Below are 12,645 nucleotides of genomic sequence, written 5' to 3' on the forward strand. Positions count from 1 at the left end.
GTTTCCCTTCTCTCTAAATGCTGATATGAATGAATTACTTAAATTTATTCTGTAGCTTTGCTGAAATTGTTTCAATTAAATTTTTTTTAGCTCTTGGATTCTCAAAGCGAATTCTCACAGCACCTGTACAAAGTGATCGTTTCTTTTCTGTCTGTGCTTATTCCCTCAATTTCTTTTTCCTTTCTCATCATTATAGCGAGCATTTCTAACACTATATAAAATAGTAATGGATAATGGACATCCTTCATTGATCCCTGATCTTCCACCATTTCCCTCCAATTTAAAAAAAACACAGGCCTTTCATATATGTCAAGTATACATTTAGAACTTCTTGTGGGTGTGTGGAATAAGATGCTGCTCTATATCTATTCCGTGTGAAACAGCTTCCTGTTTTCCCTGTAGATCTTGTCATATCAGGAGCTCTTTCCAAAGTAGTTTACATTCTCAGGTTATGGAATTCCAATGTTTCCAGCCCTTGCTTGTGGGGGATTTGTTGGAGGTGGGTTATTTTTGACAAGTAATGTGTGGGTACAACTACGGGTGGTGGAAGAAAGGAGAGGGGTGTGTGGTGTTTGCCCAGCTGTGAGTTGAGGGGTTGGAAAGTAGATATGAAAATGTCTGAGGATGATAGCAGATTAAGAGGGCAAGGAGAGAAGAGGAAGTACAAAAACTAGGTTCCATGAGTGGTTGGCTCCAAGGATGATGAGTCTACATCCAGGAGAAGAAGGCAAGGGCAGATAGGATGACTTTCAAGTGAGGGAAGATAGGAAAGCAAGGAAAATGCCCACTGTTGCTACTGGGCCTATGTGATGACTGGTGCAGGTAGGAGGCCTGAGAAGCAGCAGCCAGAGCTGGAAAAGGTAACAAGGTCCCATTGATATAAGCGCTCAGTCCTTTAGAGAGCATGTTTCACAAGAAACCAGTGTGGCAGTTTCATGAGAATTCTCATCACCCCTGGCCTTACAAATTAGGAAACTAAGGTTCTGATGGAGGGTGTGACTAATAGAACCACAGCCCAAAGGTAACATCATCAAGGCCTTAAGGGTCCCAAGGATGTCAGGCTTTGGGGATTCATAGGAGAGAGAAGCCCCCTGTGGAATGGAGCATGTGGCAAGGCTTTTGAGCTACTCCAAGCACTAAGGAGACAGCGTGGAGATGTAGTCAAGCAACTCTTATCAATTCACCAAACAAACACATTTGCCATGAGGACAATCTATTTATTATAAATGTTCAAATGGGGGCATACAAAGAATCAGAGGTTGACAGCAGTTTGGGAGCTCAAGGAACATTGAGTGGAAGCCTCTCATTTTAGAGAGCTGGGAAACAGAGGCCTAGGAAGAGGAAGTGACAAAGTGGGGTCCCATAGTGATGGGCAGAGGAAGTCAGCATTGGGGCCAGGCCTCCTCAGGCTCAGCTGGGGAAGGGCTGCTCAAAGGTTATACACGAGTCTTCTCCTGGCAGTGGAGGGGAGCTTGTGGAAGGGCCACCTTTGACTTTGTATTAAGGAGGCAAATCTTCAGTGCGCGTTCTGGAAGACCTGCTGGCTCAAGTCCAGTTTCTTATTCTCAGAATCCTGCAGCATCTGTGAAGGGAAGAAAAGAAAGAAGGAATCAGAGGACCAGGGAGGGACATGTGTCTTCCCTCCTAGTCCCAACACTTCCTCCTTGAGGAAGGAAGCACCACATTGGTCCTGGTAAACTGAAAGATTCCGGTGTGTCCCCATTGCAATTTAAAACACCAAGGATTGCTATCACTTCCTATGGGACAGAGAGCACAGGGGCTAACATCCACCTATTCTCCAGGAGGGGTTCTTAACTTTTTTTTCTCATGGACCCATTTGGCAGCCTGGTAAAGTCTGGTAAAGATCCTTCCACACACATAATATAGAGGATTACAGAAGAAATCAATTCTTTTGAAATAGTTATTAAAATATAATTTTTTCATTAAAAATTTTCCAATTACATGAAAAAACAATTTCTAAAATTAATTTTTAATTTGAAGTTTCAAATGTTCTCTCTCCTTCACTCCCTTTCCTCCTCCCTGAGATGGAAAGCAATTCGATACAGGTTATACATATGTAGTCATGCAAAACATATTTCCCTATTAGTCACGTTGTGAAAGAAAACACAGACAAGAGATACACACAAAAAATAAAGTAAAAATAGTGTGCTTTGAGCTGCATTCAGACTCCATCAATTCCTTCTTTGGAGGGAGATAGCATTTTTTATCGTACATTATGCAGAATTGTCTTGGATCTTTATGTGGGGGGGAATAACTAAGTCATTTACATTTGATCATTGTACAATATTGCTGTTACAGGGTACAATGTTCTCCTGGATCTGCTCATTTTACTTTGCATCAGTTCATGCAAGTCTTTCCAGGTAAAAATCATTTTTTAAAAAGTTCACAGACCCTAAGTTAGGAACTCTCATTCTATACAGTCTTGCAATGGGAACTCCAGGAATCACAGCTTAGGAAGGGTATGGGACAGGGAGTGGGGAGGAAGGGATCTGGTGGTGGTGGATTTTTCAAGAATATACTTACCGGAGTGTGAGCTGTGCCTCTCCTGGCTGGGAAGTGCCTGATGTGGCCAGTTGGAGGAAGGGCATTATATGGAGTAGCTGAAAGAATGCTTCACCTGTGGATGGAGAGATCAGAGTGAGGATATACTGAGGTCAGAGACTGGCACGGGGCAGTGGGATAGAAAGACCTCCCCCACTAAAAAAAAGCAGTCTGTGAAATGGTCCCAACAAATCCCGAAGACTTATGAACTATATGAGGACAGAGTCTTTTTTTTTTTCTTTGGTGAACAGCAGCCTTCAGGGCTGGGAACAGAAGAGTCTCTGAATCCAAGCTCATGTTTCTTTTTGACCCCTGAATTTGGTTGGGGGTGGCAAAGGCAGGAGGTCTTATAGGGAGGGTCCCTATAGGAAGAGGCATGTTCCTCTGCAGTGCAGCTCCAAGTAGGTGGGAGCTGAGGCTCAGGGGATGCTGAAAAGTATCTCTGCCCAGGATACTAGGATCCCCATTAATCCCAGGGACAAAAATACCCCCGGTCTTTTTTCAGATGCAGGTCCCTCTAGTCTGGTGTCATTGAAGACCTCTGAAGGAAGAATGTGTACCTGTGTAGAAAGGAGTAGATCAAAAGCTCCTGCTTATGAATGAGGGGAGCTGTGACCCATCTCTGAAATTGTGTACCTGGGGCACAAATGGATGCAGAATGGGACTAGGGAGACCCAGGTGGCATCTCTGGGGGAGGGACAAGGGTTTCTTACCTGGAGGAAACACCTGGGGCATCTGGTAAAAGCTTTTAGCTGTCTGGCTGTAGATAAAGCCCACCTCTGGCTCTTCCTGATTCTCCCAGCTTCTGGCCAGGCTGTTGAGTTGTATTTGCCTTGCTAGGAAGAAGAGAGACAGCAAGAAGTAAGTGGTTTGGATGTGGTCCTGGTAGGACTTTGGGCCTGGGGTGAGCCTCTGAGGTATAGATGAAAGCCCAGTGGGGAAAGGGAGGTTCAAGGGGGATCTCCTGGGAGAGAGGTTGATCTGGCCCTGGAGGTCTGAGAGAGTTTCAGCATGATAAAGGAAGGTGTCTGGCTGGTTCTGGAACACGAGAATCTCAGGATTCACTGTTTCTGCAGGGAAATGGAGACCCCAAGAGGTAAGTGGTTTGGATGTGGTTCTGGTAGGACTTTGGGCTTGTCAGCAGATTGTCAGCACCTCTGAGGTGCAGATGGAAGCCCACTAGGGAAAGGGAGGTTCAAGGTGGGTCTCCTGGGAGAGGGATTGGGTTTCTTACCTGAGGGGTGCATCTGGCCCTGGAGGTGTGAGGGAGCTTCAGCATAACAGATGAAGGTTTCTGGCTGGTCTTCCAAGACAAGAATTTCAGGATTCTCTGTTTCTGAAGGGAAATGGAGAGAAGAGAAGGTTGAAAGGTTTGTATGTGGTTCTGGCTGGACTCTGGGCTTACAAGCTGCCCACCCCATGGCCAGACATAGCTTTGAAATAGGGTGAAGATGGAGTGAGGGCAGAGGCTTGGGTGGGGAGCAGAGGAAACAACAGTCTATGAATGAGTGTCAGGAACGTCAGCCAGCAGAAGGTACAGCCTTACTCTGGGGATAATCTGAAGGCCTCTTTCTCCGTCCAAGGGTCTCCCCCACAATGACCACAGTGACACAAAGTCCTCAGATATTTTTTCACTCCAGCCAAGGTTGACCAGGTGTCATTGTAGACCCTTAACAGGAACTTTGGGTATCTGAGTAAAGGGGTAGACATAGTAAGCTCCAGTAGTATAAATGAGGACAGCTTCCTAAGCAGCCCTGGGGTGGACCTCTGAGGTGCAGATGGATGCAGAAGGGGGGAAAGGTAGGCTGAGGGTGGGGCTCTTGGAAGAAGGGTTGGTGTTTCTTACCTGAGGGGCACAACTGGTCCAGAGGGTCTGAGAGATGACAGAAGACGATTTCTGGCTGGTCTTTCAAGATGAGAATCTCAGGATTCATTACTTCTAAGGGGAAAGAGAGACACCAGAGATAAGTGGTTTGGTTGTGGTTCTGACTGGTTCCTGGGCTTCTCAGCTGCTTCCCTTCCCCCCACACTTGGCTGTGAAAAAGACTACAGATATCGAAGCCATTCATAATTACAGAATGAAAAATGGGAAGAAACCTTAGAGATCCTTGCTCTGGTCCTCTCCGTGATGATGTAGCTGAGACCTTCAGAGGTGGGGTGATTTGCCCAAGGTCACACAGACAGTGGAAAATGGCAGAGCAGGGACTTTCTATTATCCCAGGCTCCAGCCTTGGAGGCCCCCTTAGGGCCTCCTTCCTCTCTCCCCTCCCCCACTTCTTCCAGCATAAAGAGGATCCAGAGCAGTAATCCGGGGGAACAATACAAACTCAAGGGACACACCAAAGGCCTAATGTCAGCCCAGGCTAAGACCTTGCTCCCCACTCTCAGATTCTTTTTGATCTCTCAGTTTCTCTCTATGTCTCCATCCAAGTCTCCCTCCATCATCCCTCAGACACCTCTGGTCCCTCTAATTCAACCACAAAAAACCCATTCCCCTGAAGCCTTGACTTACTGGGGGGGTAGTGGGTCCAGGGAGCTCCACTGTGTTGTCAGAACGTGGGGCTTCCAGATGTTCACTCATCTCTAAGAGTCTTCTCCAGTCTTAGCTCTCTGATGCTCACTGTAATCTTCAGCCTGTTGCCTGGAGGGAACGAATCCTGTGCCCTGAGTTGGTCTTTTATACCAAGGGTTAGGGGGTGGAGCTTCAGAGTCTAGGTGGGAATGGCCAGCTCTGAGTTCTCACCTTGTTGTTGTTTTGAGTTCTAGTTTCCTGGGAGCCAAGATAGTGGAGTAAGAAGTAAGTAGCTCTCACCATCCCTTATTAACCTCTGAAAGCCTAGAAAATATCGCCTTAGGAAAAATCCTGGAATAGCTGAACCAGCAAAAAGATGAGATGCAGCAGTCTGGTAGCCCAGGTAGCTTGAGGGATTAATGGGAAAGGCCCCTCTTGCCCTAGGGAGCAGTACAGAATGGGAGATATCCCAGCAAGCTAGGGGAAAGCCCCACCTGAGCACAGGAGGAGGACATCCTGAAACCCAGGTGGTAGAGCAGGCAAACACCAACACCTGGACCCCTGAATACCTCAGTGAGGGCAGGGGAACCAGTGGAAGCTGCTCAAAAACCACCACATGCCTCAGCATTATACTGCAACCAATCTCCCAGTGCCTGAGCAAAACTGTGGGAAGTGCTCTAAGGATTCCCCCAGGTGGAGAAACATCCCAAAGCATGTAAACATCCATCTGAAAGGAGCTGAAGAAAGTGAAAGGAAGGCAAGGCCCAGGTGAGCAGGCAGCCTGCAGGGGCCACATGACCCAATCCTACCCCTAGAGTTCCAGCCTTGCTGATTCCAGCCCAGCACCAGGGAAGCTGCCAGAAGCCTACAGCCTCCAACTGCCGGCATCAGAGGCCCCAGCACACACAGCCAGTGACCAAGCCCTGGGCTCCCAACACAGGAAGCTTGGGTCAGTGCCCCCTGCTCCCCAGCAGGAGAGCTCAATCTCTTTAAAGACCAGGAAATAAGCAAAAGTCCAATAAGAGAGGTAGAAGAAAAATTGGGAAAAGAAGTGAGAGATATGCAAGACAGGGTCAATAGCTTGGAAGAGCAAGGACAAAAATTAATTGTAGAAAACAAATCCTTAAAAATACAATTGGCCAACTGGGACAAAAAAGTACACTGAAGAAAACCACTCCTTAAAGAGCATAATTGGCCAAAGGGAGAAGGAGGCACAAAATCTAACAGAAGAAAACAATTTGTTGTTGTCATTCAGTGGTTTCATTCAAAACCACATTTGGGCTTTTCTTTGCAAAGGTACTGGAGTGATTTGCCATTTCCTCCTTCAGCTTATTTTACACATGAGGAAACTGAGTCAAACAGAGTTAAGTGACTTGCCCAGGGTCACAGAGCCAGGAAGTATCTCAAGCCAGATTTGAACTCAGGAAGATGAATCTTTCTGACTCCAGGCCCAGCACTCAACCCACTTGGCCACCCAGCTGCCCCACCTAGAGTCCACACCTAGCAGGTGTTAATTCCTTTCCAAAGCTGACTAACATGAAGACAACTTCTGAATATACACTTCTCAGGTACTAACTAAATTCTCACCTGACAAGAGTGAATTCCTGTGTTGCAAGGACCTGAGAAGTCAGAGCCTAGAGTAGACCTGGCCATCTCCAGTTCCCAGTCATCTGAGTGATTAATAGGTACCCCACAAACTGTAAGCCAGAGGATGGGCAGCTGTTTGACTCCAGCTGTGGAATGGGCAGGACACTTGACAGAACCCTGAAAAGCAGGGCTTTTTCTGAGTGAAGGACAAAAGGCAATCTTCCAGCTTGAAAAGGTCCTTGGCTCACTGCCTCCTGTCTCATTTGCTCCAAAAATCTCCTCTCCTTTGATGACTCTATAAGAAATCTCTCATGGAGGATGCCTTGTGTTGGGAACATGGCTGCCCTCAGAAAGCTCCTTCTCTACATGTCCTTTCCCCTCTCAGAAGACTGGCTTTATGGATGAACTGGGCCCTGAATGACTGAGGTGCACCCTAACATTTTAGCAACTCTGAGGATGGGCTTTTCCCACCAAAATACCAATAAACCATTAGTGACTGAGCAAAGAAATGTCTGCTTCAGGCAGTGTCTGGATTTGAGTTTTTTTTAGCACAGTGCCTGCAACATCGATGACACTGAAATGCCCATTGCTCGCTTGATTCAAAGATGCTAAAGGGAAGCTGTGGAAGTGCCTACAAACAGAAGGAATGGGCCCAGAGCCCTTCCTGGCTTTGTAGGAGGGAGTGTTGATGTTGGGAGGTTTGAGACTCAGCAGCTCCCCTTGATGTAAGCATGTAGCCCTTTACAGAGGGTGCTCCTTGTAGGCACTTGCCCAGGATTTGCCTGATAAATATGATCATCCTGGCCCTAAAGATAAAGAAATTGAGTCTCTTGAGGGGATCTGATAGAGGTATAAAAGACCAAGAGTGAACTTATCAGGACTTCAGAAGCCATCAAAACCCTAGGCTGTGGGGCCTTCCACATGACAGCCCTACACTCACTGAAAGACAGCTATATCATGTTCTCCCTCAGTCTTCTCTTCTCCAGGCTAAAAACATCTTGAATCCTTCCAACACACTGTCTCCATGGAAAGACCTTGAGGCTTCTCCTCATCCTGGTTCTCCTCTGGGAGCTCTCCAGCTTATCCAGGTCCTCAGTAAGATGGAGTGCTCAGAACAGCTGACAACACTCAGGAAAATGTGGGACTATTAACCCCTGAGATCCCTGATATTCTGTCCGTCTTCAGGCATCCTCAAAGTGATTCTCTAGTAGAGCAACACCTGTGTGCCCTAAAAATGGTGCCCAGGGAGAAAAGAGGTTGATTCCTGTCTCCAGAATCCCAGGACCCTGGAGGGTGGAGAGCACTTCTGTGTTTGTTGATTGTCCAATCAGGGCATAGGAGATTCTTGGAAGAGCCCAGGTGTGGTGAGTGGGACTTCAAGCTGCTGCTAGGGGGAGGGGAGGGGCAGGGCAGTCCTAGAGGGGTGGTGAGGGCCTAGAGGAGTCTAGTGCTTCTCTGAGCTGCCCTTTCCACTGCCCTAATTACTTGGAGATTGCAACCCAATAAAACCCCATGATCTTCCTCATACAAACTGCTTGGAACATAGAAGATGGTTCATACATGTTTTCTGATTCTACCCTATTCTGCAAATTGATCCATGGAAGTTTGCTAAGAAAGTCATGATAAAGTTCCTATATAGCTTCCCTTTTGGTGTGAGCAAAGAACTGAAAACAAGGCAAGATGCTCATTGATTGGAGAATGTCTAAACAAATTGTGGTACATGAGTATAATGAAATATTACTGTGCTATAAGAAATGATGAATATGTTGAATAATTGGGAGCAGAGAAAGGTTTACATGAGCTGATTGAGAATGCAGAAATAACAAAACAATATTTGCAATGACTTTTGTTCCTTAGTCATGTGCGATTCTTTTTGGCCCTCTTTGGGGTTTTCTTGGCAAAGAGGGCGGAGTGGTTTGCCATATCCTTTTCCAGCTCACTTTACAGATGAGGAAACTGAGGGAAACGGGGTTAAGTGACTTGCCCAAGGTCACACAGCTTGTAAGTGTCTAAAGCTAGGTTTGAACTTAGGAAGGTGAGTTTCCCAGACTTCAAGACAGGCACTCTATCCACTGCGCCACCTGCTGGCCCCACACAATGACTACAATAATATTAATAGAAAATCAGGACTTTCCCTAGTGTGAGTGTGAGGGCAAGGCAAATATATTTTATGGTGGCTCCTGTCTATAAAAAACAATTTGATTTAAAAATATATTGTGAAATTCATATGATGTGTACTGTTTTACGGATGAAGATTTAGAATAATAGATAGAGAAGAGGTACTTCTCTATTTGTTTTTCATCCAATCATTGGAACATTCTTGGAAGTGTCCAGTGGGGTGGGTGGGACTTCAAGCTGCTGCTGGGTGGGGGCGGAGAAGGGCAGGGCAGTCCCAGTTGGGTGGTGGTGGTATCTCAGTTGTCCCTCAGCTGGTGGGTAGGGCTCCCAGCTGCCAGGTTAGGATCCCAGCAGGTGAGCATTTCTATGGTTCTTGTCAAGGGGAGTGCAAGAATCTTCCCACCTCTCACCTCCACTCCCAACAGGAAATCTTGGGGGGAAATGGGTCAAGTGTAAGTGAAGAGCTCCTTCCCTGAGGCAGAGCCCTTCAAAGGTGGTGGAAGTTGGTGAGGACCCTGGTGGCAGCTCCTGTAGCCATCCCCCAGGGTCCAAACCAAAACCCGCAGGGTTCCAGGATATCTAGGATTCTCCTCTCTCAGCCACCCAATTGGCACCAGGGGCATGAATTTCCATGGTCAGGTCAAGGACATAGCCAGTTCTAAAACTGAAGTTTGGTGGTGGGTCTCTGAATGACTGCAGGTCAAGTCACTGGGGGCTCAGAAAAGCTTCACCTGCTTTTCTCCAAAGCACTGGGCCCTGGGCAGGGGTCCACTTGTCCAGGTGTAAGGACAGTACAGTGCAAAATACAGCAACCACAACATAATAGAAAAATGAATATTTCAAAATTACAAAGAATGAGCATGGCCTCAAAGAAGAAATATGAGAAGGCAGCCTCTTTCCATACTGTTGTCCAGACGGAACTCCAGGTCACAAGTCTAATAAATTACTTATATTTTTTCAGATGTTTTTTAAAGTCGCAGATCAATTTCAGTGATTTTTTTTCTCTTTCCCTTTTAAAAATTATTTTTATATGGTTTCTCTGGGGCACTGAACAGGGACGTACATGGGAAATTTAGGCAAAATCAAAACAAGAGATTTTGCATAAAAGATGACACGGAGTAGTGGTGTGTTGAAGGGGAAAAGTACAAGATTTAGCAACAGATTGGCTCTATGGGGTGAGTTACAATGGGAAGTCCAGATGGCATATGTGATGCCTGTTAGTGAGTTGATCACTATTTATTAAGCACCCATCATGTGCCAGGCACTGAGCCTGGACAGTAATAGGAAAGTTGAAAAAGTTTTGGGGTCTTCTAGGAGGGAGATGTTCCTGTAAGATGGAGCATGGAGAAAGGCTAGGTCGTTATAAACGTTGGGAGCTGGATGGCGTGAAGATGGAGTCAAGAGTCTCTTATGAATTCACCAACACACAATATTTACCAAAGAGGATATCCATTCATTTTATAATTTTCAAATATGGACATACAGAGGATTATAGATTCAGAGTGGTTTGAGAGCTTGAGGATCACTTAGTAGAAACCTCTTATTTTATTTTCTTTTTATTGAGAGCTTATCTGATTTTTTTTCTTTGTTACAGTTTGAGTTCCAAGCAGTCTCCCTCCCTCCCTCCCACCTAGCCCTCCACTAGAGAAGGTCAATATTTGACACATGTATACGTGAAACCAGACAATACATACTTCTATATATCAGTTCTTTCTCTGGAGGTGGATAGCATTTTGTTTCAAAAATCCTTTGTAGTTGATTTGAACATTCCTCTTGCTCACAATAGCTGTCATTCACAGCTACTCTTCAAATAATATTGCTATTACTGTATGCAATATTCTCCTGGTTCTGCTCATTTCACTCTCCATTATTTCATGCAAGTCTTTCCATGTTTTTCTAAAACCAACCTGCTCATTTCTTACAGCGTAATACTATTCTATCACAATCATAAACTACAACTTATTTAGCCATTCCCCAATTGATAAACATCCCCTCAATTTCCAGTTCTTTACTACCACAAAGAAAACTGCTATAAATATTTTAGAATATATAGACTTTTCCCTTTTTCCCAGATCTCCTTGGGAAACAGACCTAACTCTTTGGACATAATTCCAGATTTCTCTCCAAAATATTTGGATCCATTCACAGTTCCACCAACATTGTACACATTCCAATTTTTCCACATTACTTACAACATTTGTCATTTTTCCCTTTTATCATTTAAGCCAATCTGATAGGTGTGAGATGGTATCTCAAAGTTGTTTTAATTTGCATTTCTCTAATCAATAATGATTTAGAGCACTTTTATTTGACTATAGATTTGATTTCTTCTTTAAGAAACTGCCTATTCATATCCCTGGATCATTTATCAACTGGGGAATGACTCATATTCTTATAAATTTGACAAAGTACTCTATATATTTAAGATATGAGGCCTTTATTGTCTATAAAATATTTTCCCCAATTTTCTACTTTGCCCCTTATTTTAGAGAGAAGCAAACAGAGACCTACAAATGGTACATGACTAAGTCAGGGTCCCATAGTCAGTACTGGGCAGAGGCAACCAGCATTGGGCCAGACCTCTTAGGAGACAGTTGGGTGAGGGGGCTGATGTAGGTTTATAGGTCAGTCTTCACCTGCCCTTGGGTTGGGTCCAGGCTGAGCACCTACATAGCCAGGAGGCATATCTTTGGTTTAGGGTCTGTAGGTCTATCTGGTTGGGAGGGATACAGGCCCCTGGCCCTTGGTCTGAGCCCCAAGTCAGGCAAAGGCTGATCCCCTAGACCAGCCAGAGCTCTCTTGAGTTCCTTGCTTGAACCCTGATTTTTTTTTCAGTGCCGAGAGTATAACACAATGGTAGTCTGAGCTGGTACAGAGGCCTCTGGAGTGCCTGGTTCCAGATGGACACTCCTAACCCCAACTGGGAGTCCAGTTCCTTGTTCTTAGAAACTTGCAATATCTGTGAAGGAGCAAGGAGACAGGGGTCAGAAGGCTCAGGGAGGGACATATATTCTCTCTCCAAACCCCAACATTTCCTCTTAGTGGAAGGAAGGATCAGATTTATCCTGGCATAGTGTCAGATTCTTTTGTGCCACTGCTCTTGAGTTCCCCAAACCAGTTAGGGATCCTTACCAATAGTCCCAGGGAGGGGTGCCCAAGATCCAATTTGTGGGGAAGGCTACAGATTATACATCCACTCTAAGGCCTTAGTGGGGTGACCTGAGGGAACAGAGCAAAACTTAAGGAGGGGTGAAAGGCGAGATTTATTTACTTAGGCATAATTTGTCTCTTTCTGGGCTGGGAAGCATGTGGTGGGACCAGCTGGGGGGGATCTGGGCTTTTTCCCCTCTGAATAGATCAAGGAGCATTTTACCTATGGATGGGGAGAATAACTGGTTAGGAAAATATGAGGTCAGAGAATAGTGTAGGGGGAAGAAAAAAATCAGCCTATGAAAGGGGCCATCCAGCAAAGCTAGGAGACTATGACCTCTATAAGTTCAAGACCTGTTTCATCAGTGCTTCTTTTGCACCCTTCAGTGGGCTTGGGAATGCGTTAAAAGGGTGAGGATGGCTCACAGGCCAGGCCTTCTATGGTTGCTACAGAAAAAAGCATGTTTCATAATGGAAACTTATAGGATGCTCAGAACAGTTGGGAACTCATCCTACATATAACCTGAAGGCAACTCTCACTAAAACATTCTCATACTGGCCATAGGGACACACGTATCCCAATTCTTTCTCATTCAGACTTCAATCTTTCCTTTCTTCTCCTGTCTTGACCTTGTGAACTCAATTGTTATATCCCTCATTGATGACTTACATATATGACTATTAAATTTCACATCATTAGATTTAGCCCAACCTAG

At 45.4% G+C, this 12,645-nt stretch overlaps 1 long non-coding RNA gene across 1 annotated transcript; it reads right to left on the reverse strand.

Annotated features, from left to right (window-relative positions):
* Positions 1–3,802: 3,802 nt before the first annotated feature.
* On the reverse strand, positions 3,803–5,297 carry LOC144456626 (uncharacterized). The gene is made up of 3 exons (XR_013485624.1): positions 5,075–5,297; positions 4,409–4,501; positions 3,803–3,898 (listed from the first exon to the last, which is right to left on the reverse strand). It is a non-coding gene; the product is annotated as an uncharacterized LOC144456626 (long non-coding RNA).
* Positions 5,298–12,645: the final 7,348 nt, after the last annotated feature.

Source organism: Phascolarctos cinereus, unplaced genomic scaffold (assembly GCF_003287225.1).
Source record: "Phascolarctos cinereus isolate Bilbo 61053 unplaced genomic scaffold, phaCin_HiC Scaffold_4;HRSCAF=312, whole genome shotgun sequence".
NCBI lineage: Eukaryota > Metazoa > Chordata > Mammalia > Diprotodontia > Phascolarctidae > Phascolarctos > Phascolarctos cinereus.